Source organism: Diuraphis noxia, unplaced genomic scaffold, assembly GCF_037042655.1.
Source record: "Diuraphis noxia isolate RWA-SAM2 unplaced genomic scaffold, SU_Dnox_SAM2 contig0002, whole genome shotgun sequence".
Classification (NCBI taxonomy): domain Eukaryota; kingdom Metazoa; phylum Arthropoda; class Insecta; order Hemiptera; family Aphididae; genus Diuraphis; species Diuraphis noxia.
Window position 1 is genome coordinate 32743640 of NW_028301712.1, and position 27306 is coordinate 32770945.

General features: G+C 29.5%; 1 protein-coding gene across 4 annotated transcripts in view; it reads right to left on the bottom strand.

The window, feature by feature from the left end:
• LOC149058361 (uncharacterized) overlaps positions 1-25599 on the bottom strand; it is a 33066-nt gene extending 7467 nt beyond the window's left edge. The window contains exons 1-3 of one of the 4 annotated variants that reach the window (XM_089221052.1): positions 25137-25574; positions 24986-25004; positions 24783-24910 (exon numbers count right to left, since the gene is read on the bottom strand). The gene's annotated coding sequence lies outside the window, so the exon portion shown is untranslated. Of the gene's footprint in view, positions 1-3720; positions 4432-11183; positions 11505-24782 lie in introns of those variants that run through there. The other 3 variants (XM_089221051.1, XR_016190516.1, XR_016190515.1) reach the window with 3 other exon arrangements.
• Positions 25600-27306: the final 1707 nt, after the last annotated feature.

The window sequence follows — 27306 nt, forward strand, 5'->3', positions numbered from 1 at the left end:
ATCTGTTTTTATCACAAATATTTTAAATAGGTAAGCCTAATTAAAGTACTCGAAAACACTAGTATTTTGAATTAGTATTATGAGTACCTATGGTAAAATATTTTTTACTTTAACCATGGCATTTATTTGATCGACATGTTCTACGTGTTCAGGTGCAAGCTATTAGTATTTCGATTTAAGTATATAGTGGCTGGCTATTAAGAGTCTGCGACATCCTGACGACACGGGTGATTATTAGGCAGGTTGTATCTAATAGGAATTATTTGATTAACGCGTTGTTAGTTAATTAATGTCAATATAGCGTTAAAATGATAATATTCATACCTAATGGCATAAATTGTCTCCTAATGGCAATACGGTGGCAGCCATTTGTACTTAAAAATGTTTATTATGCAAAGAAATAGCTTTAGGCCAGACTGAGAAAAAAAATTGAAAAAAATGAAAGGCCATGATTCATCATGACTACATCAACACACGGTGAAGATGAAGTAACCTTTCATTCATATTAATAATGGGTATTATTAAATTCGATTAAAGGCGAGATGCATGGCTGTTAACCGTAACGTTGCGCGCTTACATGAAAACAGAAAATCGCAAGTTTTAAAAGGATATTACTTCCAAAACAATGATTTGAACATTTTTTTTTGTACCGTTGTTCTTGACTCATCTAAATAGGTGTTTAAAAAAAAAATCATAAAAACGCTAGGTAATTAAACTAAATTTGTTCCTTTATTTAAAAATTAAAATACATGTAATGTTTTATAATTTGAAGTAGGTATTTATAATAATTTTTATTTTTAACACAAGGCATTCACCCTCCCCCCATGGCTCCATGTATGTATGGAATACACATTGCGTGCAGATACGTGACACTACTACAACCGCCAGGCGCTGAGCAGGAGGTGGTATAGGTTAAGAACCAATGGCTAACAGGTAGGGAAGCCGCAACGGGTCACGGTACAAATCGGCCACTTTTCATGTCGCGGACTATAATAGTAGGTACCCCTATGGATCATCGAAGATGGAACCACAGCGTAGCGTTTTATTTTGAAGCTGATATTAGCGACGAGTCTGTTGACTGTTTTAGGCGTTCGATATGCGCATGCGTGATTTCTTTTGTCGCATAATTATTATCCATAGGCCGTACTCAAGGTCAAAATATAACAGTATTACATGTGGATAAATAAGCGACGAATTAAATCCCACATGCGCCTATCGAACACCTAATTCGGTGACTCGTTGCTAATATCGACTTCATTCTTTTGTATTGGTATTAAACGTTGTGGCTCCATCCAAAGTATATGATCGAAGTTTAAAACAAGTTACCAAACAAAAACAGGTAGCAAGGTTGTAAAAATCGGTCGTTTCTGAGACGTGATGTGTAACCGATTAATTCATTTATTGTTACTAAAACCAAATTTATGTACAAAACGCCAAAACGGCATGATACCTATATGTATTTAGCAGGTAAAAAAATAAAGTAAAATGTACACTTGGTCACACGAACTAATAATATTTAGATTTGTATAACGATTTACAGATTGTACAAATTAAAATAAATATGTTTAAAAAATATAAAGTGAAAACTCTTTATAACGAAAAACTCTATATTACGTAAATAACATTAAGTTAACTTATAATGGTTGGTTTGATTTAAAACGTATTAATTACTCTCTATTACAAAAACTCTCAATAACGAAAGAAATCACATGGTCCTTTCAGATTCGTTATAGAGAGTATTCACTGTATATATGTTACGGGCAAAGTAGGAAATCCGGGCATTGTACTAGATTGCCCGGGCAAAGTGTACCCTGCCTAGATTCAAGTGGGCAGATGTGATCTTCGGTGTATTCTAGGAGTTATACTATCTGGTAATTCATTTTAAAATAATTTTTAAATTAATAATTTTTTTATAGTAAAAGATAATTTATATGAAATTGGAACTAACGAGGGCAGACTACATCAACTCTACAGTCGGAACCAATTCACAATATGTAAAGAGGTGTTTATGATGATGTACCACCAGTATAAATTTCATTAAGAGAAGTGGCAAGAAAATCTTCTAATTTGGGTAGCCAAAAGTACGATAGGTGTACTTGCAATTGTTTACATTGTGTAAGACCAACCAGTTTAAATGTAAAAGATCTGGTCGTCTTTGCAACTCAAAGTGTCATAATAGTGGTGTATGTGGTAATAAATAAATCAAATAAATAATAATTGTAATTTAATAATAAATAAATTAAATATTAAAGCTGTGCAACTTTATTTATTTTTAATATCTTTATTTTTAATTTTTTATATAATATTCAATATTTAATCTACTGTGTCCAAATCTAATTGGGCACTGTATACAATGCCTGGGCAACGTTAACTTATTCCAACTTTGCCCTTGAAAATCGGGCATTGTGCACAGTGCCCGGTCATTGTACACAATGCCCGACTTTCTACTTTGTCCGTAACATATATATAACGATTTGAAAAAAATGTACGTTAATGATTCTATTAAAAGAATAGATAATTGACAATTATAATTTTATTATTTGACATTTCAATAATTCAAAATATTTTTATTTTATAATTATTTAAGTATTGTATCTATATATATATATATGTATATATCTAATGTATATGGTAAAATTTGTAATAACTAATAATGACTCGATAATAATAATTAGATAATATATATTAATTTAGTAATATAATTTTACTTTATTATGAAAATACTATAGATAACGTAATATTCTATTTCAGGGATTTAATTTCACATAATTATAGGTACATTATATAAAATAAAAATATTATTTTGAATGCTTGAAAATTATAATATTAATATAAAAGAAAGTTAAATCGTACTCAATAATATATATTTTAAACTTTGAACATGGGTTTGTTTTTCATTTTAATATTACCTTAAGATCTACTTGATTTCAATTTTTTTATTGATAAGAGTATACCTTTACTGGCTAAACTATAAGTATGTATTTGTAAATTTTAATAATGTGGTAATCGTACACTTATTAGCGTTTAAAAACGCTATTTGTTCAATAATCTCCATGTGGTTATGAGAAACGTTGAGTACTGGGATTTTTTTCCAGGGGATTTTTATTTCGATTATCCGATTACCTGGCTTCACATAGGTACCTACATATTATTAGATCATGATACACAAAAAATATACAGTAAACTAATAAAATATATACATTAATGCGCCGTGAATTCGTGGTAGGAGCGGCGATAAGTGTCGAAAAATAGCGATTGTAAACTTGGTCCGAGGAAAAAAAATATTCAAAAGGTCTATTGTAAACTCGGCCCATGTTTTTTACATATAAAAATTATTTTTGTGTTAAATCGACCCAGGGTTTTTACAGGTAAAAATTATTTAGGTGTAAACTCGGACCGGGTTTTTTTAAGGTAAAAATGATTGAAGTGTAAACCTGAATAAAAATGTACATATAATTTTCCTATAATATTTTTGAGAACCATTACCAGAGGACACAAAAAAGTGTAAAAATATAAGTTAAAAATAAATATAATGTATAATAATTTATAAATCTATTTTTTTTCGAGTAAAAAGCTTAATATGTGTTTAACGTATTCAATAACCTATATAGGTATTTCATTATTTTTATGATTTGTAAGTGTTCTTTTTAAGAGTTTTTTTTTTTTAGTTTCATAGTATGGAATTGATATGGTGCATCTATACTGTTAATTTTAATGTATGTTTCTGTCTGTACTTCTTTTAATTATTTTATTATTTGCAGCTTAATTTATGTCATGGTTATTATATATTATATGAGTAGGTACGACTTTTATCATCATCTGAAGTTTTCAGGCTTAGTTTACAATCGATCTATTTTATTACCTGAAATTTCCTGGCCGACTTTACAATCTACTTATTTTATAATCTAAAATTTTCGAGCCGAGTTTACAACAGAAAGAGGTAACCTCAGGGCTCAGGCCCAGTTTACATTTTCCTGAAAAAATAATGTTTAAAAAGAGTACAATAGTCAAAAATACAAAGCGTGTAATGTGCACAATATTGTACAGGATGGATAAGCTAGGTAGGTATTCAGGTATGTGAGGGGTGCTTGAATAACGTATTCGTTTTGTGAACAGCCGGCCGTCGACTTTGTGCGGGTACAATTAATTCGGAGAATCGACGCAAACGACAGGACAGCTGCCGTCTTGCCGGCGGCGGCTGGTCACCGCTATCTTGATCTAATAAACGAGCTCGCATACCGAACGTCGCGACTCTATGCCGGGTCGATACTATCATTAGTACCTTTTGTTGAACGTCGTCTGGCTGGCGCCGCAGGTATTTAGAACCATTTGGTGAAATAATTTATTGATCGCAATGCTCGCACAGAGCTGCAGCACACTATTATATTCAATGTCTGTACCATTATGTAGATGAGTGTTTTTCGTTATACTCTAAACGAATACGAAAGAAATCAATTATTATTGGAAAACTAAGTTTTCGTATTCCTAGTATTTGGGCTTCGGAATAGTTCTTATACGTCCGCTTATAAGTCTCCAGAAATTTATATAGAATATGCTACTCCAGTGGAATGCCCCACTTGTAAGAATGATGCACAATTTAAATAACTCTATAGATCATTAAACCATACTTAGTGGTTCTTGTACGGAGGCTCACTTATTTCAGTTTTGGATTCTTTGTTTTTTTTCTTAGAGTTTCACTTACATAATGTTTATTGTTGTCTTGTTTTGATTTTAGTTTAGTAAAATTTTAATTTTTAATATTTCACTAGTTGTTAACTGTTTTCATCTGCAGTTACCATTGTATTCCCTATTTCTTTTATGCTATTTTTTAAAACCGTTTTTAAAATTTATTTATAATCTGTACACTGTCGTTTATGTACAAATTTTTTTATAAGAACCTATGATTTGAGTTCAAATTTCGCCCCCCTCCCCTGGAAGAAGAACTGAATACGCCCCTGGGTACTCGGATGTTTATTATAACAATAACCAATCGATATTTTGTAATTTTATACCCGATAGTCTATGCTTTCTTATACTCATACAAGGCTATCAAAATGTAACACAAATCACAATTGTGTTAATAATATACCAAATACAATAATTATTAATTTCGTAATTTCAAAGTTTTAATACAGAAACATTGTTGACGCATTTACTAATTTTGTAAATTAAATCTAATATAAAATGATCGGGCCACTAGGCCATCTGGAAAATTCCCATTTCCAGACCGGCCACTCCGCCCCTGCACCGCCTCAACTCCGGCTGCACCGGTCTTCAAGAACTCCCGCCAACGACGGAACAAAAAGCGGTTGCTGCGGAATACAGAGAAAAAGTTAGGTCACAAAATTCGCAACAATACCGCCTGGAGAAACGGGCACCACTCACATCCGAAACAACTACCTCCCCCCCTGGAGCCAAAACCTGCAAATCTACATCAGCAGGAGGCAACGAGCCCAACTATCACAGATGCCGTGGTACCGGAGGTAACATCACATACTGGAGCAACCGGAACCACTGGCCAACCGACAACCGACCACCACCCCCTCACCGTATCTCACAAAATTTAAATATCACCCGAAGAGGAGTACGAAGATATTATTTTAAAACTGTATGCACAGGTTTTGGTTATACATTTCTCATTCCGTGCAACACTGGAAAATTTTTTGGCTTAAGCCTTAAATACAGTTTGGCTATAATATTTGTTGATGAATTATTTTAAGCTGAAATATTTCTGCATCAATATTACTGTCGTCCAAGATATTATTCGGTCTGCATATTTGTCGGCTTAAAATTTAAATACTCTCAGCCGAAATATATTCGATGCAATTTTTCGGCAAAACTATTTTCAATCTTTTCCAAATATATATTGTCAAATATTCACAAGAAATTATTTATTCATGCACTTGGTAATTACTACGAATGTGTGTTAAATGCCCCCCAATAGCCGACTACCTATTATCGAGGTGACATTATTATGTTGTTATACTTATCACTTATCAGTTATCAGTAACAGAAATCTGACATTACATAAAAAGCGGGTGGAATTACTAGAGGTTTTTAAGCTAAACTTGTACAACATAATTATTATTCCGTTTATACGTATACATGGGTAGTTAAATAGATATGAAATATTATTATGCAATACACAGGTATATAATATTATTATATATTATATATATGTTATTTTAGATAGAAATTCATAAAAGTTTTTCTTTTTATATCTAAGATTTGAAAATTGAATACAAGGCTCCTAAAATATTTTTATAATAGTAATTGAAAAATAAAAGAAATGCAGTCACGATTTTTTTTACGAGCATTCAAATTTTAATTTTGACAACAGTAAAAATCACTAAAATTCGCAAATTATTTTAAGTTAGAGAATTCATAAAAAATTTTTTTTAAATCTAAGATTTGAAAATTGTTAATAATATATATCCTAGACACATAAGCCGTTTCCGCTCAGAATCGTTTTTCGTATACAATGATATAATATCATTGGATTCAAATTTAATTCCATCAATTACATGTAACCCACTTGTAACCTACTGTACAGCAGGCGACATCTACGACTTACCCGCTTTTTTTTCTATGAAGACACATATAATAATAAATGAGTGTTAATCACGGTTATAAAATTAATCTTCTAATCAATCTAAAATCAATCTAAAATTGATCCTTAGCAAAATATAAAAGACTATCAACAGTGGGAAACTCGACAGTGTTTCCTTGTTCAAACAGCTGACGTGTAGCTGAAGGCGGACACCGAACTGATATTGCAAACAACAAGAACGAACCCAAGTCGGGTATATTCAATGACCGAAGAAGAGCTATATTCTCACAAAAAGTGTTTAAAAAATTAATCAAGACTGCTGGAGATTCTTGATGGTTTACGGAAGCATTTAACATTTCATTAACCAAGGTAGTAGCCAACTGACGGGGTTTGTCATACCGCTGAACTAAGGCTGACCAGGCCAGTTCATAAGTATTCTCAGAAACTGTAATACCCTTGACAACATCGGAAGGACCAGACTGTAAACATCCTAGGAGATAATAAAATTTCTCAATGTTACTAAGATGAGTCCTATTACCTACTAAAATAGTAAAACGATCCCTGAAATCTGGCCAGTTCTGAAGACGGCCATCGAAAGTAGGCAATGGAATCTTGGGCAGGTGAACATTGGACTCAGACGGAACTGTACTGGCCATTACTGGACTCACTTAAACGGTTGGGTTCGAAACAGATTCAACATTGTCGACAATGTTCCTATAATCAGGCTTATCATTGTTGCTTGTCTCACTGACTGCAACGCCAACTTCTGAACTAGAACGGAATTTATTTGCTAGAGCTTTAGCATTAAGAAGTGTATTTCGAACTTCTAACTCGACTTGATTTGAAAATTCACAATCAGTGCCTAACTCAATCATGACTTCTAAAATGGTGTCATTTTCAAGAGTGAACGATGACCAATAGTCATCAAGATCTTCAATGGCTAAGAGAATTTTTGCAATGACAGAACTATCAGTAGACGCAGATAAACCTAAGGCATAAGTAGCCTCAATGTGGTTAGCCGCTGCATCACGCTTAATCGAAGCTCGTTGCTTATTACGGTTAAGGCGTTCCTCATCAGCCATAATGATGGTAAAATATAGATTATACTCTAGGGTTAAACAAATAAAGATGACAATTATCTGATAGTAGACAACATCTGAATATAATAACTGAGATATACTTTGATATAAAGGCACACCACTATCAACACAGCATATACTGTAATGAAAACAATATCTAAATACTTATTAAGTCGGAACAATAACCTTAATAAAGTAAAATCCAACAGACAATGTTGTGGTACCACTGTCTCATACCAATATATTATATAAGTTTGAATATATATTGTCATGTGTCATAGTCAGTATTGTCTGTTTTACTTTTCGTGTGAATTATTTTTTGTCATAACCACAATTCTGTGAGTATTATAATATTGTAATATTAATTCTGAGTTAATTAATAAACATGTTATTTCTAAAATACAACATGGTGTCAGGTGTTCTCGATTCTGTGTCTTCCGTTGAATAACCTAATCTAACTGTCATTGAGTGTCGTTGTTAAAAAAAAAAAAAAAACACGTGTCATCGTCTACATTTGTTTTTTTCCGCGTCCATGTCCACCGTCTACGTTTCCTCATCAACAGTACCAATTAAACCACAACATGGCTGGATTGACTGGTAATCTACAGCCACTTTCAGTAGAAGGTAATTTATGTCAAAACTGGAATGAATGAATTCAAGACTTCAATATTTATATGACCGCCAGTGGATATGATTCATTAAAAGAATTTAGAAAAGTTTCTATATTCTTACATTTCATCGGTAAAACAGCGCTCAAAATATTTAATTCGTTTAATCAGGATATTAAAACAGTTTCACTGGAAACTATTATCTCTTGTTTTGCTGACTACTTTATTCCTCGGAAAAATTTCACCATTGAACGTCATAAGTTTTTTACTAGACTGCAGTCTGCAGATTAAAATATCAGTGAATACGTTGCAGATTTAAAAAATTTAAGCATGTCTTGCGAACTTGATACACTGCGTGAGTCTTGTAAAAGATGTACTTATATTTGGTCTACACAATAATTGGCAACAATTAAAGCAACATCTATTAAGAGAAGATGAACTGTCTCTTGATAATAAGGCTCTGAAAATATGTTCATCGATGGAATTATCTAAACACCGTACAGAACAATTAAATAAGGCCAAAGAAGAGGTGCTGACTGTTCAAACAACTAAAGCATCATCATCAATTCGTTCAAGGAAAAATTCACAGTCAAAATCAAAATGGTCATCTCAAAGGAATACAAGTCAAAATAGGGAGTCATCGTCGAGTTCACAAAGAAGGAACAATAATGGTAATGTCAGTAGTAAAAATAATAATTGTACTCGGTGTGAACAAATACATAAATTTAAATGTCCTGCATTTGGTGTACAATGTAATAACTGTAAACGTTTTAATCATTTTGCTAAATTTTTAAGTCTAAGTCTGTCAAAGTGGTTGCAATAGAAAATAATAATGTATTAGAATCTGATCAATTATTTGTCAGTACTGTTTATACCATAAGCAACAATAGTTCTCAGACCTGGTAAATTGATTGGTATGTTAATAATATTTCTATAAGTTGTTTACTTGATACTGGTGCACAAGTTAATATTATGTCTCTTAGTAACTTATTAAAACTTAAAGTTAGTGAGTCCTCTATCATTAGACAAAATACAACCAAGCTTATGTCAATACACTCAGTAGATATTCCTACACTAGGTACATGTAGTCTTAGATGTTGTTTCAAAAATAGTTTTGAAGTCATTACATTTTTCATGGTAGATTTTGATTGCATAACAGTGTTGGGTTTAGAATCGTGCAAACAACTTAATGTACTACAACGAGTTAATGTTGTTAACAATAATTCTAGTCATATTCTACTAAAAGATTACAATGATATATTTGAAGGTCTAGGCTGCCTACCAATAAAATGTCATATTCATATTAACAATGAGGTCCAACCTATTATTGATGCACCTCGTAAAATTCCTTTTGCTCTGTATGAACAACTTCGTAAAGAACTGGATAGTATGTGTGATTTAAAAGTGATACAGAAAATTGCTTCACCAACGTCATGGGTTAGTTCAATAGTCATAGTAAAAAAAGAAAAATAATAAATTAAGAATATGCTTAGATCCTAGAAATTTGAATAGAGCAATTAGTAGGTCACATTATCCTCTCCCTACTTTTGAGGCAGTTAAAACTCAATTGAGTGGAACAAAATTTTTTTCAACACTGGATGCCAACTCTGGGTTTTGGATGATACCACTTGACGAAAAAAGCTCTGAGCTCTGTACGTTTAATACACCTTTTGGTAGATACAAATTTCTTAGGTTGCCATATGGTCTTAACTGTGCACCTGAAATTTTTCATCGTATTATAACTGAATTATTCTCTGATATTGATGGAGTTATTGTATATATTGATGACTTAATTATAACAGGTTCAACACTAGAAGAGCATAATCAACGACTTAAAAAAGTGTTTGATAGAGCTAGGGAAGTTAATTTAAAATTTAATAAAAGTAAATGTATAATAGGTGTTACTAAATAAAATTTTTGGGTCATGTTTTTAATAGTCAAGGGGTTAAACCTGATCCTGATAAAATTACAGCCATTGTCAATATGCCTTCTCCTAAGTCAGTTAAAGATTTACAAAGATTTCTGGGCATGATAAATTATTTAAGTTCTTATATCCCTAAATTAGCTGATGAGACAACACTTCTGCGTTCACTGCTAAAAAAAAACACATCATGGGTATGGGATGAAAACTATGAATCTGTGTTTAATAAGGATAAAAACAGTATCACAACTGCACCTGTCTTATTTTATTATGAACCATCGTTACCACTTACATTGTCAGTTCGACGCCCCAGTTCAAAACTGCAACTCAAAAAATTTCAAATTCGAGTTATTCATACCATATTTTTTGTCATTTTATAACGATTTCAGTTCAAGAACGCAATAAAATATAGTTAAATTATTGTCCAGAAGAGAGCGTTTGTTTCGTTTTGTATTATAATGTATATTACAATTCCATTCAATTCAATACAGAAATAAATCGACTTATTGCAATAATGAACTGAAAATGTTTTGTTTTTTCTAAGTTGATACAGTCTGTACATTAAGATAATAATTAATATTTATTATAGCACATAATCAATTACTATCATTTTGTATTATTTCTTATTATTAGGTATGTTACTCAAATGACTAATTAGCTTCATTTTGAGAATAATTATAATGTTATTTGTTGTTATTGGTTTATTTCGTGTTACCTATTTAGTTTCATAGTTTTAATAAATTAAGTAATACAGTTTTGTTAAAAATGTTACGTTCAAGAAGAGCAAAACTAATTGCAGATTCAGTTGTTGTATCTAATGTTGTAAGTACGTACTTATTTTAATACAAATTGTATAATTATGTTTAATGCAGTCCAATGAATTTTAGTGTTGAACTGTACATATTTTGAACTTTTGTTAATAACATAATCATAGTATAAAATATAATAGAAATTAATGCTAATAATATTATGACTATACTAAGTGACTTTGTGTGAAACAGGAAATATTTAATAAACCTGTGACAAATACTGAATATATCAAAAATAAATATGTACAAGAATGGGTCAATATGCAGACAGATTTTTCTACTACCAACAAAAAAAGTAATTTAAATATAGATAATCATTAAAATAAAATATTATTCTACTACTACTTACATTAAATTAAATTATTATTGTAATAGTATATTTTACTGTTATATTTACTATGCATTAAAAAAGTTTGATGTATGTAATTTATTATTATTTAGGCCTTGACAATGTGTCCATTGAACAGATTACTGATTCAGATCTTGATGAAGATGTTGACGATGAAGATAAAGACAAAACCTATGAGCCACCAGCAACTGAAATCATACACCACAGCTCTAAAACATCATCTATATCAAATAGTACCCCAAAACCAAACGATCTTGTAAAAGGTAATACAACTTTATCAATTAATCATAATGTTAAAGAAATTGCTAAGCCATTAACGAGAAAAAGATTAAGAAACGAAAGTAACTGGGGAAAAAATGTACAAAAGAAATTGAAGAATGAAGGAAAAGAATATGTTAGAAAGTCTAAACTGAATGTAGTGCCAGCAAAAAAAGTAGGAATACCATGTGGGGAGAAATGCAGACTTAAGTGTGCAAACAAATTGACTTTTGAACAACGTTCAGTAATTCATAACCAGTACTGGAAAATAGGAGATATTAATAGGCAACGTGAGTTTATAATGAGGCAAATATCACCCATAATGCCAAAGTATCGTAGTCGCCTTGATAGCAACAGATCCCTCAACTATAGTTATAAGTTTGAAGTTGATGATAAGAGTGTTCGAGTATGCAAACCAATGTTTATGTCTACCTTAGATATTTCAAGTCGAGTAATTTTCACACCTACAAAAAAATAAAGTAATGGCATACTTGAAATTGATCAACGTGGAAGACATGGAAATCTTGGTAGAAAAGTAGATGATGAAATTAAAGAAGGAATAAGGAATCATATTAAATCTTTTACCTCAGTTCCATCACATTATTGTAGAGCAAATAGTACTAGACAATATATAGATGGAAATTTAAATATATCTCTAATGTATAGAAAAATATATGTATGTAGAAAAATGTAATGAAGAACATGTTGTGTATGGTAAAAAAAATATGTATGAAAGTATTTTTAATCAAGAGTTCAATATTTCCTTTTTTAAACCAAAAAAAGATTTGTGTATGTGTTGTGAAGCCTATAAAAATAAAACTGAATCCGATGATAACATTATTACTGAAAAGTGAAAACTATGAAAAGCACCAACAAGAAAAAAATCTGTGTAGATAAGAAAAAGAAAAGGATATTTCTGATGAAAATAATATTGTTGGATGTTTTGATTTACAAGCAGTTTTAATTACACCTCGTGGGGAAATATCTCAATTTTATTATAAAAGGCGATTGGCATGTTATAATTTTACCATTTACAATATAAAAGATAAAGCAGGAATATGCTACTTTTGGCATGAAGCTATTGCCAAACGAGGTTCAAATGAAATCGGTTCTTGCCTTTATCAATATATCAAATCTAACCAAAATGAAAGCAAAAACATGGTTTTTTACTGCGATAATTGTGGTGGTCAAAATAAAAATAAATTTGTTGTTTCAATTTTGATTTACTGTGCCATGACTCTTGATATTAAATCTATCACTCTGAAGTTTTTTACTGTTGGTCATTCACAAAATGAAGGGTGATTCCATGTATGCCAGAATCGAAAATGAAGCTAATAGAATTTTAAAAGGCGGTCCAATCTATCAACCTTCCCAGTGGGTTAGTGTGATAAAATGTGCCAAAAAAAATGGCAAACCTTATACAGTATATGAAATGCAAAATGAAGATTTTTTTGATTTGAAAATATTATCATCTGATTTAGGTAATAACTTTAACATAAATGAAGATGGGGAAAAAGTGTTATGGCAATCTATCAAAGTTATTCAAATTGAAAAAAGCAACCCTACTCTTATGAATTACAAAACAAGTTATTCTGAAGAATTATTTCAAACCATTAACATCAGACAGAAAATTAGAAAACCATTAACTTCAATCCCAGAAGTAAAAACTTTAACTACACCAGTTAAAATTTCTATTGACAAAAAAAAAGATCTTTTATCACTATGTCATAGTAATGCTATTCCCAAAAACCATTGGGCGTTTTATGAAAGTTTACAAGCTGTAGAGACTACAGACTAGTACTGTAACTATGTGATAGGTGTGATATAGTGTGACTAGGTATAAGACTTTGAAACATTCCAAAGACGGGTATATTTTGATTATTATTTTATTATATTTTAATGAACATTCATATTCATAATGTTGTTTTAATTATTAGGTATTATAAACTATATAGAATACATACATAATTGAATTTTGTTTTTTTTTTATAATTTGTGATGTTTGTTTTATAAATTATATTTTTATTATTATTTCTATTTACTAAGTAAAATAAATTATTTTACTACTTAACTATTCAAAAATTATTACTAAAAGTACCTTACTTATAACTTTTATTGTATTGAATTATACTGTTTTAAGGATGTGTTGTTTAATTTTAACTAAAATAATTTTTATAGTATTGAATTTGCTAAACGTATGTGATAAAACATGGTTAATACGGTCTGTTATTAAACAGTTTTATGATAATTTTTTTAATTTTTTATGATGTGATTTTTATTATTATTCTATTTTTATTCAGGAGTTGATTATTAATTAAGTTGTTAATTGTTTGTTTGTGGTCTTTTATTCATTAACGAAATATATCTAGTTGTTGCATACTGTTTTTTAATATTTCAGTTCAAGAACGAAAAAGTCTTATTAATGCTCAGGTATTTGCAATTTATCAATTCAAAACTGCAATATGTGCTTAAGATTTATTTCGTTTTAAATAAAATTAAAAAAGCAAGCTAATGTTAAATTCAGACTATTAAGCCAATGCTGCATACCAAATTTGGTCATTCTATCTCGATTTCACAATTATTTATAGCATATTGAAAATTGTAAGTTTTTTTGAAACATTATACCCGAAAAAAAGGTTTTTTGAGTTGTTGCAGTTTTGAACTGGGGCGTCGAGTTGATGCATCTCAATTTGCAGTTGGCGCAGTTATTTTACAGAACAACAAGCCTTGTGCTTACGCTTCACAAACCCTTACTTCTGCACAACAAAACTATGCACAAATAGAAAAAGAACTCTATGCAATTGTTTTTGGTTGTAAAAGGTTTCACCAATATTTTATATGGTCAAATTGTCAAGGTACAGACAGATCATAAGCCTTTAGTTTCACTGTTCAAAAAGCCTTTACATTCGGTCCCTACTAGATTACAGCGTATGATGTTAAATATTCAATCTTATCATCTTGATGTTGAATATGTCCCTGGTAAACTGATGGTTTTAGCGGATACATTGTCAAGGACTCCACTTCCAGACTTTAATGAGGACAATATAGATGAAGAATTAATCTTGCAAGTTCAAGCATTTTCTGAAAACTTAGCCATTGGAAAACAATATCTTGTCAAAATAAAAAATGAAACTTTAAATGATATAGTATTGCAGAAAATTAAAAATATTTGTATGTCAGGGTGGCCTCTAAATAAGCCTCTTCTTGAGAATACTCTCAAACCTTTTTGGACTTTTCAGAGATGAAATTCATGTGATTGATGACTTAGTCTTTAAGGATAATTGTTTAATTGTACCTACTAAACTTAGATCTGATATGTTAAAACTTATTCATGAAGGCCATATGGGTATTGAACGCTGTAGAAATCAAATAAAAGATGTATTGTTCTGGCCAGGTATAAACATTGATATGAAAAATGTTGTAGAAAGTTGTGAGGTGTGTCTTAAATATCGAAACAATAATACCAATGAAAGAACCTAAAGAACCAATGATTAGTCATGCTATACAAGATCTACCTTGGCAAAAACTAGGTATAGACTTATTTCACCATAATGATTAAACTTATTTATTGGTAGTCGATTACTATTCAAAATTTATTGAAATAGCTCATTTGTCTAAGGGTTCACAGGCAAAATTAGTTATTACTCAATTAATGAACATTCATATTCATAATGTATGTTTGCTCGATTTGGTATACCTATGGAGATAATATCGGATAATGGACCACCGTTCAATAGTGAAGAATTTAAATTATTTAGTATTGAATGGGGTATAAACACTGTCACTTCTAGCCCAAATTATCCACAGTCCAATGGATTAGCAGAAAGATGCGTACAAATAGTGAAAAAGTTACTTAAAAACAAGGCTTGGCATTAACGAGTTAAAAGTTAAAATTAAGTTAAAACGTTAAGTTAATTTTAATTAAGTTAATTAACTCGTTACTTTTTTTACAAATTAACTTTTAACTTAATAAGTTACTTTTTTTTAAGATTAACATGTTAACTTTAAGTTAATTTTAGTGCAAAGAAAAATGCAAATTATTAATGAGGTTTTTAGTATATTTTATGATTTACTATTTTAATATGAATTTCCTGTAGACGAAAATAATATGAAAAATAACTTTAATAGTCATTATATGGGCTATATAATATCTACCTACACATTTATCATTATAAATTGTATTAATAATATTTTCAAAGATAGGTTATACAGATTATCGTTTAAATGGGTTCCCTGAAGTGGATGTCGAATGTTGTCGTGAACGTTTTTCCATTATTAAATAAATGCAATTATAATCGGCTAGTCCAAATTTGGTTCAACAATAATTTATTACCGGCATTATAACAAGTCACAACACATATAAAATGCGGAATTTAATAAATAATTGTTGTGACATGTTATTGGTGAAGCCTATAATAAAGACAACTAATAAGTAATAAAATGATAAAATATAAGTATACCATCATGTGTCAACCTTCGTAATATAAATTTATTACCCATTCAATATTTCTGCTTGGTATTTAATTAAATTTATATAAATTTAATTAATATGATGTATATTTCGCTTAAACTTTTACAGATATGAGTGAATAGCTTTGTATATACAAATATACTATATAATATTAAAATAAAGAGTACCTAAAGATAATATAATATAATTGTTATTTGTATGTATTTAACTTAAATAAGATTACAAGAATTTTATATTACAGTAAGTTCTCGTTACAACGAATACCGATACAACGAAAAATCCCGTTATAACGAAAGTAATAGAAGTTCCCTGCCGAAAAGCTATTAAAACAATGTTAAACTAATCTCAATATAACGAAATGATTGATTTTTAAAAATCCCGATACAACGAACTATTTGTACAGCGTACAGGTTAAAATATATATATTTTCCCTTCTTAATTTAATCTAAAGATAACAAGCATACGATTTTACGAAATTATCAAGCCATTAAATTGTCATTATGTGTGACCGTGTTATTCCGCGTCAATCGATAACGCGACACAATCAGTCGGGTGTGAACCTTCAGAAAGCTCTCACGTTGGTAAATTTTATTTTTCCGTATTTTATGCTCCTTCTTTATGTACGTACGTGATGAGTTCTACAGTGAAAAGAAAGCAATTTTCGTTGGAAGAGAAGAAAAACATAATTTCTGAAGTAGACAAAGGATTGAAGAAAGGCGAGGTGGCAAAAAAGTATGGCATATCTCCATCTACATTGTCAACCATTTTGAAGGACCGAGAAAGCATCTTGAAACAACTGCAGACTTCTGTTTTTGACCCGAGCAGGAAAAGGATGCGTAAGGCACAATTTGAAGACGTTGATACGGCGGTTTACAAATGGTTTCAAGATGTTCGTTCCAGAAACGTTCCTCTGACCGGTCCTTTAATTCGAGAAAAAGCCTTAGAATTTGCTAAAATGCTCGAAGTTGAGAATTTCCAAGCAAGTGTCGGATGGTTAAATCGTTTCCGTGAGCGGTATGGTGTGTTGTCCAAATGCATTTCTGGAGAGGCGAGTGACGTGCCAATGAATTCTGTTAACGAATGGCGAAATGGAGAAGTTGCTGCACTCATCAAGAAATACAACCCGGACGATGTCTTTAATGCGGATGAAGCTGGAGTGTTTTTTCAGCTTGAACCAAAAAGGACATTAGCCCTTAAAGGAGACAAGTGTGTAGGGGGTAAAGCTTCCAAACAACGCATCACCGCTCTGTTCTGTTGTAACAAATCGGGAACGGAGAAACGAAAAATCCTCATCATTGGCAAATCTGCAAAACCTCGTTGTTTTAAAAACTGTAAATCATTGCCATGCATCTATAAATTTAACAAGAAAGCATGGATGACCCAAATAATTTTTAATGATTGGTTGATAGATTTTGATACAGAAATGAAAAAGAAGAAGAGGAAAATTCTTCTTCTTATCGACAACTGCACTCCACATAATGCACCACCAAAATTGGATAACATTCGTGTGGAATATTTCCCACCTAACTGCACAGCTGTACTTCAACCTCTTGATCAAGGTATCATCAGAGCTGTAAAATCACGCTACAGAACCTTTTTGTTACGTTAAATTTTATGCGATTTGGAGAAAAATATCCAAAGAAAATGCAATGTGAAGGAAGCTATCGAATGGATATGCGGAGCTTGGGATGATATCAGTCCATCAACAATAACTAACTGTTGGAAACATGCAACCACAACCAAAGACGCCAATTCTGTTTCAGAAGTGGCCGAATATGATGAATCAAATACCCACGATATCCAACAATCTGAGTTAGAGCAAATTTGGAGCACTGCAAAAAAGAAAACGTCGCTTCCCGACGACGTGAATTTAGAAGATTATCTTGGTGCAGATGACAACGTTTCAACATGTTATGAACTAACCGAAGTAGACATCGTTCAATCCATTAAAGACAGCAAAGATGAGGCCACCGATGAAAGTAGTGGAGACGAAGACGAAGAAGCTGTGATGGGAAATGATGTGCGCAATGTCACTTCATCAGAAGCCTTAACAAGTTTGGAAGTAATGCGAACATTCATTACATCACAGAGTTATTTACTTTCTATTAAAACAGCAAACCTTGTTCAAAAGAAAATTGTTGATTTTCTATAATAAAGTTATTTATTTTTTCGCAAATTATTTACATTTGAATTATTTATTTATTACATACATATTTGAACTATACATATTCGAATTTTCAAAATTTCGTTACAACGAAATTTCCGTTATAACGAAAAAAAAATGTGGTCCCTTGGAGTTCGTTGTAACGAGAACTTACTGTATTATGATTTGTGAATCAAGGCTCTGTTCGTTTTATTTTTATAACATTGTTATTGTATAAACAGTGTCTAGTGTCGACGGGGATTAATCACAAAACAACTGTGGTTTAATTTCCAATTTAATTTCATTATCCAACAAGCATGTGTTCTGTTCGCATCTTGTTAGAATTTATAATATATAGTTATTAGTTTATTACTTTATTAGCTTATTATATTTCTGTAAAAGTTTATTATTTTTTTAAACTACAATGTCTGAAAACCATTTAAAGTGGCCCTATTTAAAAACTTATTTCGAACAACTATCAACATCAGATACAACTGAAAAAAAATCAAATTTTACATTCAAATGCATGCCAAAAATAAAATTGATATCAAGTTCTATAAGTTCAAATTCAAATTTAAAAACTCACATCAAGGTAAGTTAATTTATATTTTATAGTAAAATACTAAAATATATATTATATATATCGTTCCTCATGCATATCGGACAATTATAATTATAATTATTCGTGAATTTAGAAAATATTAAAAATATCCGGTTAATGTTAAGGTTCAACTGTCTATTATTATTATTAAATTGTTTTCAATAATATCAAAATAAATCACCATATTATAGTAAAAGTACCAATTGTACAGCTTTTGTAAACAACTCGAAAAATTAATAATTAAAATTATTTTTTGATCAATTTAGCTACCTAACTAGGTACCTGTTTTAAAAAAATTTCAGTAATTGTTATGATTTTTGTTATTTTACAATATTATCTAGCTAAAGTAAAACTAAAACTCATAGGTATAAATTACCGTAATTTCGCATCAAGTATTGAAAAATAAGTGGATAAATTTAAAAATGTGCGATTTTTATGCGTTTTATATTATTGAAGTTAATACCTATTTTTTCAGCATGTTCATCCAAGTGAATTAATTACATTTAATGAACTTGGAAAAAGGAAGTCGTACAATAATAATAATTGTACTCAACCCAAAAAAACAGTTGAAATTATCGGAAGTAGGAAAAACTGTAAAAAATCTTAGTCAAACAGAATTTGATAAGGCTAACTTAGAACTCATTATAAATACTGTGTCACCTTTTTCTTTGATTGAGCACCCTGCATTTATAAAATATTGTCACTTAACATCCAATAAAGTTCCTATGTCCAGAAGAAGTTTGATGAGAAATATAAGCTCATTGTTCAATGATATGATTCAACAACTGAAGACTGAACTAGAAAAAATTGAATATGTTTGCATTACTGCAGATTGTTGGAGTATTTTCCACAGGTAAAATATTGTTTTTAAATTATCAAAAAAATAAATTTTTAATTATTATTCAATAATAATATAAAACCTATGTTTACAAAATAAATTTATTGTAGATCGTATATGGGTTTTACAATTCATTGGCTGAACCCAATTACATTGGAACGTAATTCCCGCGCCCTCGCTTGTAGACGCATGTTAGGGAGGCATACATACGATAATATAGCAGAAATAATTGAAAAAGTTCTTACAGAATTTGATGTACAGTCTAAAACCACTCTAATTGTCACAGATAACACAGAAAATTTTGTTAAACCTTTCAAGTAAGATGTATATTTTAGAATGGCCTATTTGTATTAGTTATAAATATTATGATTTATGTTAATTTATTATAACGAATTCATTAAGCTATGATTGTACACCAACTTTTTGAATTTTATTTAAAATTGTAATTTATATACAGTGCTGATAATTAAATGTTTTATTTTTATTAAATGTTTTATATATTTATTTTTTATTTTTATAATTACAAGTTTTTCAATTTTAAATGTATTTATTTTGATTTCAGTGTTTGGTGCTAATAATGAAATTGACAATAGTGGTAATAATATTGAAATGTGTGGAATTGAAATTGAAAATGATGAAATATTGAGAACCATAAATATCACTGAAATACTTGATGGTCAAACTCAAAACACAAATGATGTATTAGATATAAAATTGCCAAAATATCAAAGATGTGGTGCGCACACGTTAAATTAAATTGCAACAGTTGATATTCTTGAAGCAGAAAAAGATGGTCCATATAAAGTACTTAGTAGACGAGCGTTTGCTAAATGTCAATCTATTTTCAATAAGCAGAATCAATCGACACAATGTGCTGATAAAATTAAAGAAATTCTGGGAAGATAACTTATAACACCAAACGCTACCAGGCAAGTTAATATTATTTAAATTTCAATACTTTAAAATTAAATATCATGTATTATTATGACTTATCAGTGTTTCATTATTAATAACAAAATAAATGTTATATGTACTCCAATGTTATTCATAAAAGTTAAAACTTATTTATACAGTTAAAATGGTACAAAAACGTTTTACAGAACAATTTCATAAATAGCGTTTATATTATTACCTTATGTCGCCCACATATTTATATATTTTAAACTTATAAGTAATAATGCACTTGTAATATTTAAAGATTCTTAAGTTAAAACTTAATTATATTATTATAATGTGTTACATGGTACATTAAATATACATTATATTTTCAGGTTTAAAAATTACATGCAGTCAAAAACATTACAAGTTTCTTCGGCATTGGTACCAAAGTTCAAATTAATTTGGGCTAATCCCGAAGACAGAAACATCATAAAACAACATGTTATTGATCGTGTGCAATTTCATTTTGATCAAAACACAAATTTTTCTTCTCAAAGTTCTTCAAATCTTGAAACAAACAGTGAAGATGAAGATGATTTTTTCACTTTTTCTAATGATGAAATATCGGTAATTAACTCTGATTTCCAAACTTTAGTTACTAATTATTTAACAAATACTAACATTAAGGTACCACTCGATTTAACACACAAATTAAAAAAAGCTTATACAGAATTTAATACAGCTATTATACCGTCATCTGCTCCTGTGGAGAGATTGTTTAGTGCTGGTGGTCAATTATTTGACAAAAGGAGAGGATCCATTTCTGATAACAATTTTGAAATGTCTCTTTTGTTAAAATATAATAAATATTTTTGATGAAAATTTAAATTGTTTTGTCCTTGTAATTAATTAATATTGGGCAGTTAATATATGTATATATTTATTTATTTATGTTTATAAATAATATCTATGTACACATATATGCTATATAGCCACATAAATGAGATTATCGATTATCTTATTTATATGTTACCTAAATGATATGTGGTGACTTTCAATAATGAATGCTGTAGTCATGACTCGACTATTTTATTATTTACCATGTTTAGCAACAGTGGAAGTACACAATTGGTAAAATTTAAATGATTGCATAATAATTCATAAGTTTGTAAAGACAACTTCTATAAATATAATTAACTATTTTAAATGTATAGTTATTTTTATATTCTATAACAGGTATTTAAATTTGTACGAAAAGTTTAAAGCTTATACAAAATATGTAATTTCTTAAGATATTTATTAAAGGTTTAACATTTATGGTTTTATTTTTATCTAAAAATATAGTACAAAGTAATTATATTTTTACTGATAATAATTGTTCATGTTGTGCTGAGCCTAGGTTTTAAAACTACACGGTGGCTGCATTTTGTCCTCAGTATAGAAAATATATTTGGGTGGTAGGTACTGCCTGTTTGATTTTTAAAATTTATGTGAATCAATTAAAAATATAGGTATCTTGGCAGTTGGGAGAAAACTATTAAGGTGTTTTTTTTTTTTTTTTTTATGTACCACTTGGGTAAATTGATTTGAGTATGAGTTCAGGACTAAGATTTATTTTGGAAAAGTAGGTTTTTTGATAGCTAATTAATACTTTTATGTCTCATTTAAAAAATTTCCCTAGTATTTTTCTTGAGTGTAAAAAACTAATATTATGTGTGCAATTTTTTATTTTTGCAAAATAGAAAATTTTAACTTTAAACTAAGTTAAGTTACTTTTTTTTCCTAGTTAATTTTTAACTTAACGAGTTAACGTAAAAAATATGATTAACTTTTAATTTAACTTAACTTTATTATTTAAAAATAACTTAACTTAACGAGTTAAAAAAAAATCGTTAACTTGCCCAGCCTTGCTTAAAAAATCCTCTGATACAAATACAAACCCATATATTGCATTAATGCAGTATCGTAACACTGCTAATAATAGTTTATGCTCTCCTGCACAACTACTTATGTCAAGAAATCTCAGAACTAAAATTCCTGTCAAATTGTCTAGTCTTAAACCAAAATTAGTTGAAGTAGAAAATCATAATAAACAAGTTTTCTCTAAAACTGATAAAGTAATGTCCTTTTGTAATAAAAATACTAAGCAACTATCCCAACTAAAGGTGAATGATAAAGTATTATTTAAAATTAAGCCTAACAGTACTTGGAGTAATGGTAAAATAATTGAAGTCTGTGATCAACCTAGATCTTATAGAGTTGAAGCAGATAATGGTATAATCTATAAAAGAAATAGAAAGTTTATTATTAAAACTGCATTAAAAACTCAAGAGAAAAGTAAAGATGATTTGGATGATAATATTAATAAAACTTTCTCTGAAAAGTCTATTGAAACCAATTTACAGACAGAGACAAAAAATAGGTTTGGTAGAAATATTGTTAAACCAAAAAGATTTTTAAATTAAATGTTAATAATAAGTATTATCTTGTTACTATTATGTTTTGTGTATAATAATTAATAGTTAAAAAATGTATGATTAATTTTATTTTATTTTTTTTTTTTTAAAGGGGCATGTTGTGGTACCACTGTCTCATACCAATATATTATATAAGTTTGAATATATATTGTCATGTGTCATAGTCAGTATTGTCTGTTTTACTTTTTGTGTGAATTAATTTTTGTCATAACCACAATTCTGTGAGTATTATAATATTGTAATATTAATTATGAGTTAATTAATAAACATGTTATTTCTAAAATACAACAGACAACAAATTAGGATAACACAAAATAGTAATAATGAATGACCAAACAACACTGATCATCAACTAACAATACTGAAATAAAAAGAACTAAAATATTCAAATATCAATAAGATATATAAAACTAACGTCAGGTTTGAAGAACCAACAACCGAAAGTTAAAGATACATAGAATAACCAGGTTATAAAAAATCTAAATAACAATAAACTTGATAAACAAAATTGTGATCCAATCAAATTTTCAAAACTAAATAATAAAATCATACATGAAGAAAGTCAATCAAATAATCTTCAACATAACTTGACAACGGATATTCAAATATATAAAAATTTAATATTGCACTAAAAATATTTAACTAATAACAAAACTTAAATCATAGATTATAATAATCAATTAATACAACTAAAAAATCTAATAGTAAAGAACAAAATACAAAACCAATTGTCTAAAAACAAAACAATATTATAATAATAATATCATGAAATAAAATAAAATTTAAATAATAAAATACCCAAATGATAATTAATCAAATAAGATAGTACCAAATATACACTCACAAGAAACCTAAGCGTCCAATGACTTGCACAAATTATAACAATAAAGAATAACAAACAGGTAACTCTGAGCTGAGCTAAGGAACCAACTATTAACTAAATATAGCGAATAAAACAAATAATAAAATTATGAATTAATAAAGTTAATAGAATAGTTAATAAATATCATAAAAATCAATTGTAATAGGTTTCACTAACTGATGATCAAAGTGAAACAAATTAATTTAATTAACTTGAGAAAAGAAACTATATTAATACTAAATTATAAAATTCTTTGATCACCTAATGGTATGAGAAAATATAAACTTACAATACCTAATACAATCAAAAAAACAAGTTAACAAAATTGAAAATGGAACTAACAAATATAAAAAAAAATGATAAATGAATAATAAATTATCATTCATTAACATATACCCGAACGGTATACTAAAGGAAACACCAAAGGCAACACACTAGTTAAACTAAATATCGTCTAAAACAAAAAACCATAAATAAAGGAACTGAACGTTACAATTGAAATATTTAATAAAAAAAAGAACGAAAAGGTATAAAAGATAATAGAAATAGAACAAATTATAAATATACTACTTAAATATCTTAATACATTCTACCACCTAATATTATTCAAATAGAAAATACTTATAATGTGCTTCTTTAAAATATAAACACAATATCGAGGAGGATACTATAAGAGGCACGAGCTGTGCTCACAATATACAATTAAATTGATAATAAAAAATAGATAATATTAAATCAAATAGAAATATTAATTGATTGATTATAAGTTTATAAATAATATATTAAGGAATACTAAGTGACACCTAACTGATGTCACATTAATAGCCAAGGAACAATCCTAAGACAATTTAATATCACATGGATAGAAATAAGTCATAACAAGGATAGGAGCTATCGTTAAGGATAAACTTGTATGACAATAATACAACTAATATACCTCAAATCCAGAAACGATGCTGCACTTTTTATCTTCAACCACGCTCTGCTACCAATGTTTTCGCCGCAAGGGCTCCTTGACTAGAAGGTTGGCACCTACGACTCGCACCACAGGACTAAGGTAGATAGCTGGAAAATTGTCTGATATTAATGTGGGGACAATTTATTGAACAATATAAAAGAAAATGATACAAATTAACTTACCAGGGGATGGCCAATCCACCTGAATAAATATAATAAAATAAATAAAATATAGGTTTTCAAAGGTAATTGAACTAAGACCAATTAACAATATATATAGATATATAAAAGGCAATTAATAACAATATATAATAGACATAAGCACATATCATACTTAAATAAATATAAAATAATGCCAGAGCTACTAAATACAAAACACTAGCGAAGGGAAGGACGCTGAACTGCAGATGATTAAGATGAACCTCGGTGAAACGGGATGAAGTCGAACTGACGATGCTGGTGATGTGTGGACGATCTGGCCACGTGTGGACGACCTGGCCACGTGTGGACGACCTGACCACGTGCTTCTTTCGTGAACAACGACAGAAAGCAACGTCGAACAACTATGTTCGACAAATACCGAACTGGCAGATGTCTTGAAGACTATTTGGTTGAACTACCTCAGGAACAAATTATTAGATGTATTGTGTAACAGTAAATTAATGTTGACTAATTAAGTCAAACAAAAAACTGGCTCATAACTTGAACTGGACTGTACCGTTAACGGCGTTAACCGTTGAACGACGGTTAAAAGACAAAAAAAAACAAGGCGAGCGGCCACAGTGCCACACCATCAGACGCTGTCCGAACGGGCCAGCGGTGCGCGGTGGAAGCGTCTGCCCTCAGTGTCGCCAACCTTGGTGAGAGAGAACAGACGCACCTTCGTCGGGGCGCGAACAAATATTCTTACATTACCATTTGAAATATAAAAGAAATAGATAGTACCTAACAATTTTATTTTATAAGCATTTAAAGTTCAAATTTTGACTAAATACGTAAAAATTACGGCAATGTTCAAATTATTTTACGCTAGAAATTCATAAAAATTTTTCCTTTTATATCCAAGGTTTGAAAATTTATTACAAAGCTCCTAAAATATTTTAACCACATCAGTTGAAAAATAAAAGAAATGCATAGTCACACTTTTTTTTTACAAGCATTTAAATATTAATTTTGACAACATACGTAAAAATCACGAAAAATCGCAAATTATTATAAGCTAGAAATTCATAAACAATTTTCTTTTTAAATCTAAGATTTGAAAATTTTTAATAATCTATAATATACCCTAGACTAATAAACCATCTCCGTTCAGAATCGTTTTTCGTATACAATGATACCTATCATTGCATTCAAATTTAACCTACCCTAGTCAGAGGTCCGCCCCACCCCCTAATGTACAGCAGAGCGATACCCACTTACCCGCTTTTTTTAAATTTAACATATGTATAATTTTTTAATTGGCCAACTTTTTTATATTCATAATAATACGACTCTAATTTTACATATAATTTTTTATTGGGCAAATTTTTTTTTATTCATTATTATACGATTTTATATAAACTTATTACAACAACATGTACATAACCTCAGCAAAATAAAAACTAAGCTAAATTTATATTAGGATATAAAAACTTGTAAGTTTGTACTATCAAAATACTATCGAAAAAATAATCGATTTTAATTTTGGTGCAAATTACAATTCCTATTTATTAATACCTATTAAGGATGGTGCAAATTACATATCTTTATTTTGGTGCAAATTACACATGTAATATATATTTTGGGTCAATTTTGGTGCAAATTAACTGCAGCCATTTATGCATCAAAAAACCTTAAAATATACATCTGATATGCTCTTATCTTTTTAATAATATGTAAAAATATAGCCTTACTAAAAATATATGCGTTTATAATTGTTTTACATTTTTTCCTTATATATTAATACAACTTAATTCAACAAACTTAATTTTTTTATTACAGACACTGCGACATCAACTTCCAACGTTAATTAAAGAACAATTTATAATTAATAAAATAGAAAATACCAACTAAATGCCCGACAACGGTGACAACACGAGGCGGCGTGTTTATCCAATATAGGAGTACAGCCAGTACAGGACTAAAAATATAATTATATAAAGGAATTTGAAATATAACTTGTCTTCATTGTTGTTGATTACTGCTTTTCGATAAGCGAGATATAATTATTTTAATACACATTATCCAAAAATATAAAATACAGGAAATAAAATATTTCCCACAATACTTCATGAACCCTTACATCTAGTTTCCACGGTGAAATATAAATAAAATAATTGGTTTAATCAATTATATTATTACAAACAAAATATGCTTGATTATACCAAATTCTTTGAATATGCTCTCATCCTAAAAATATACATATATAAGCAAAATAAACTTTTTCCTATGCATTCTCTGCTACACTAATTGTTCACATTTCTTACTCCCGTCGAACTGCATCACTCATTACAAATATGTAA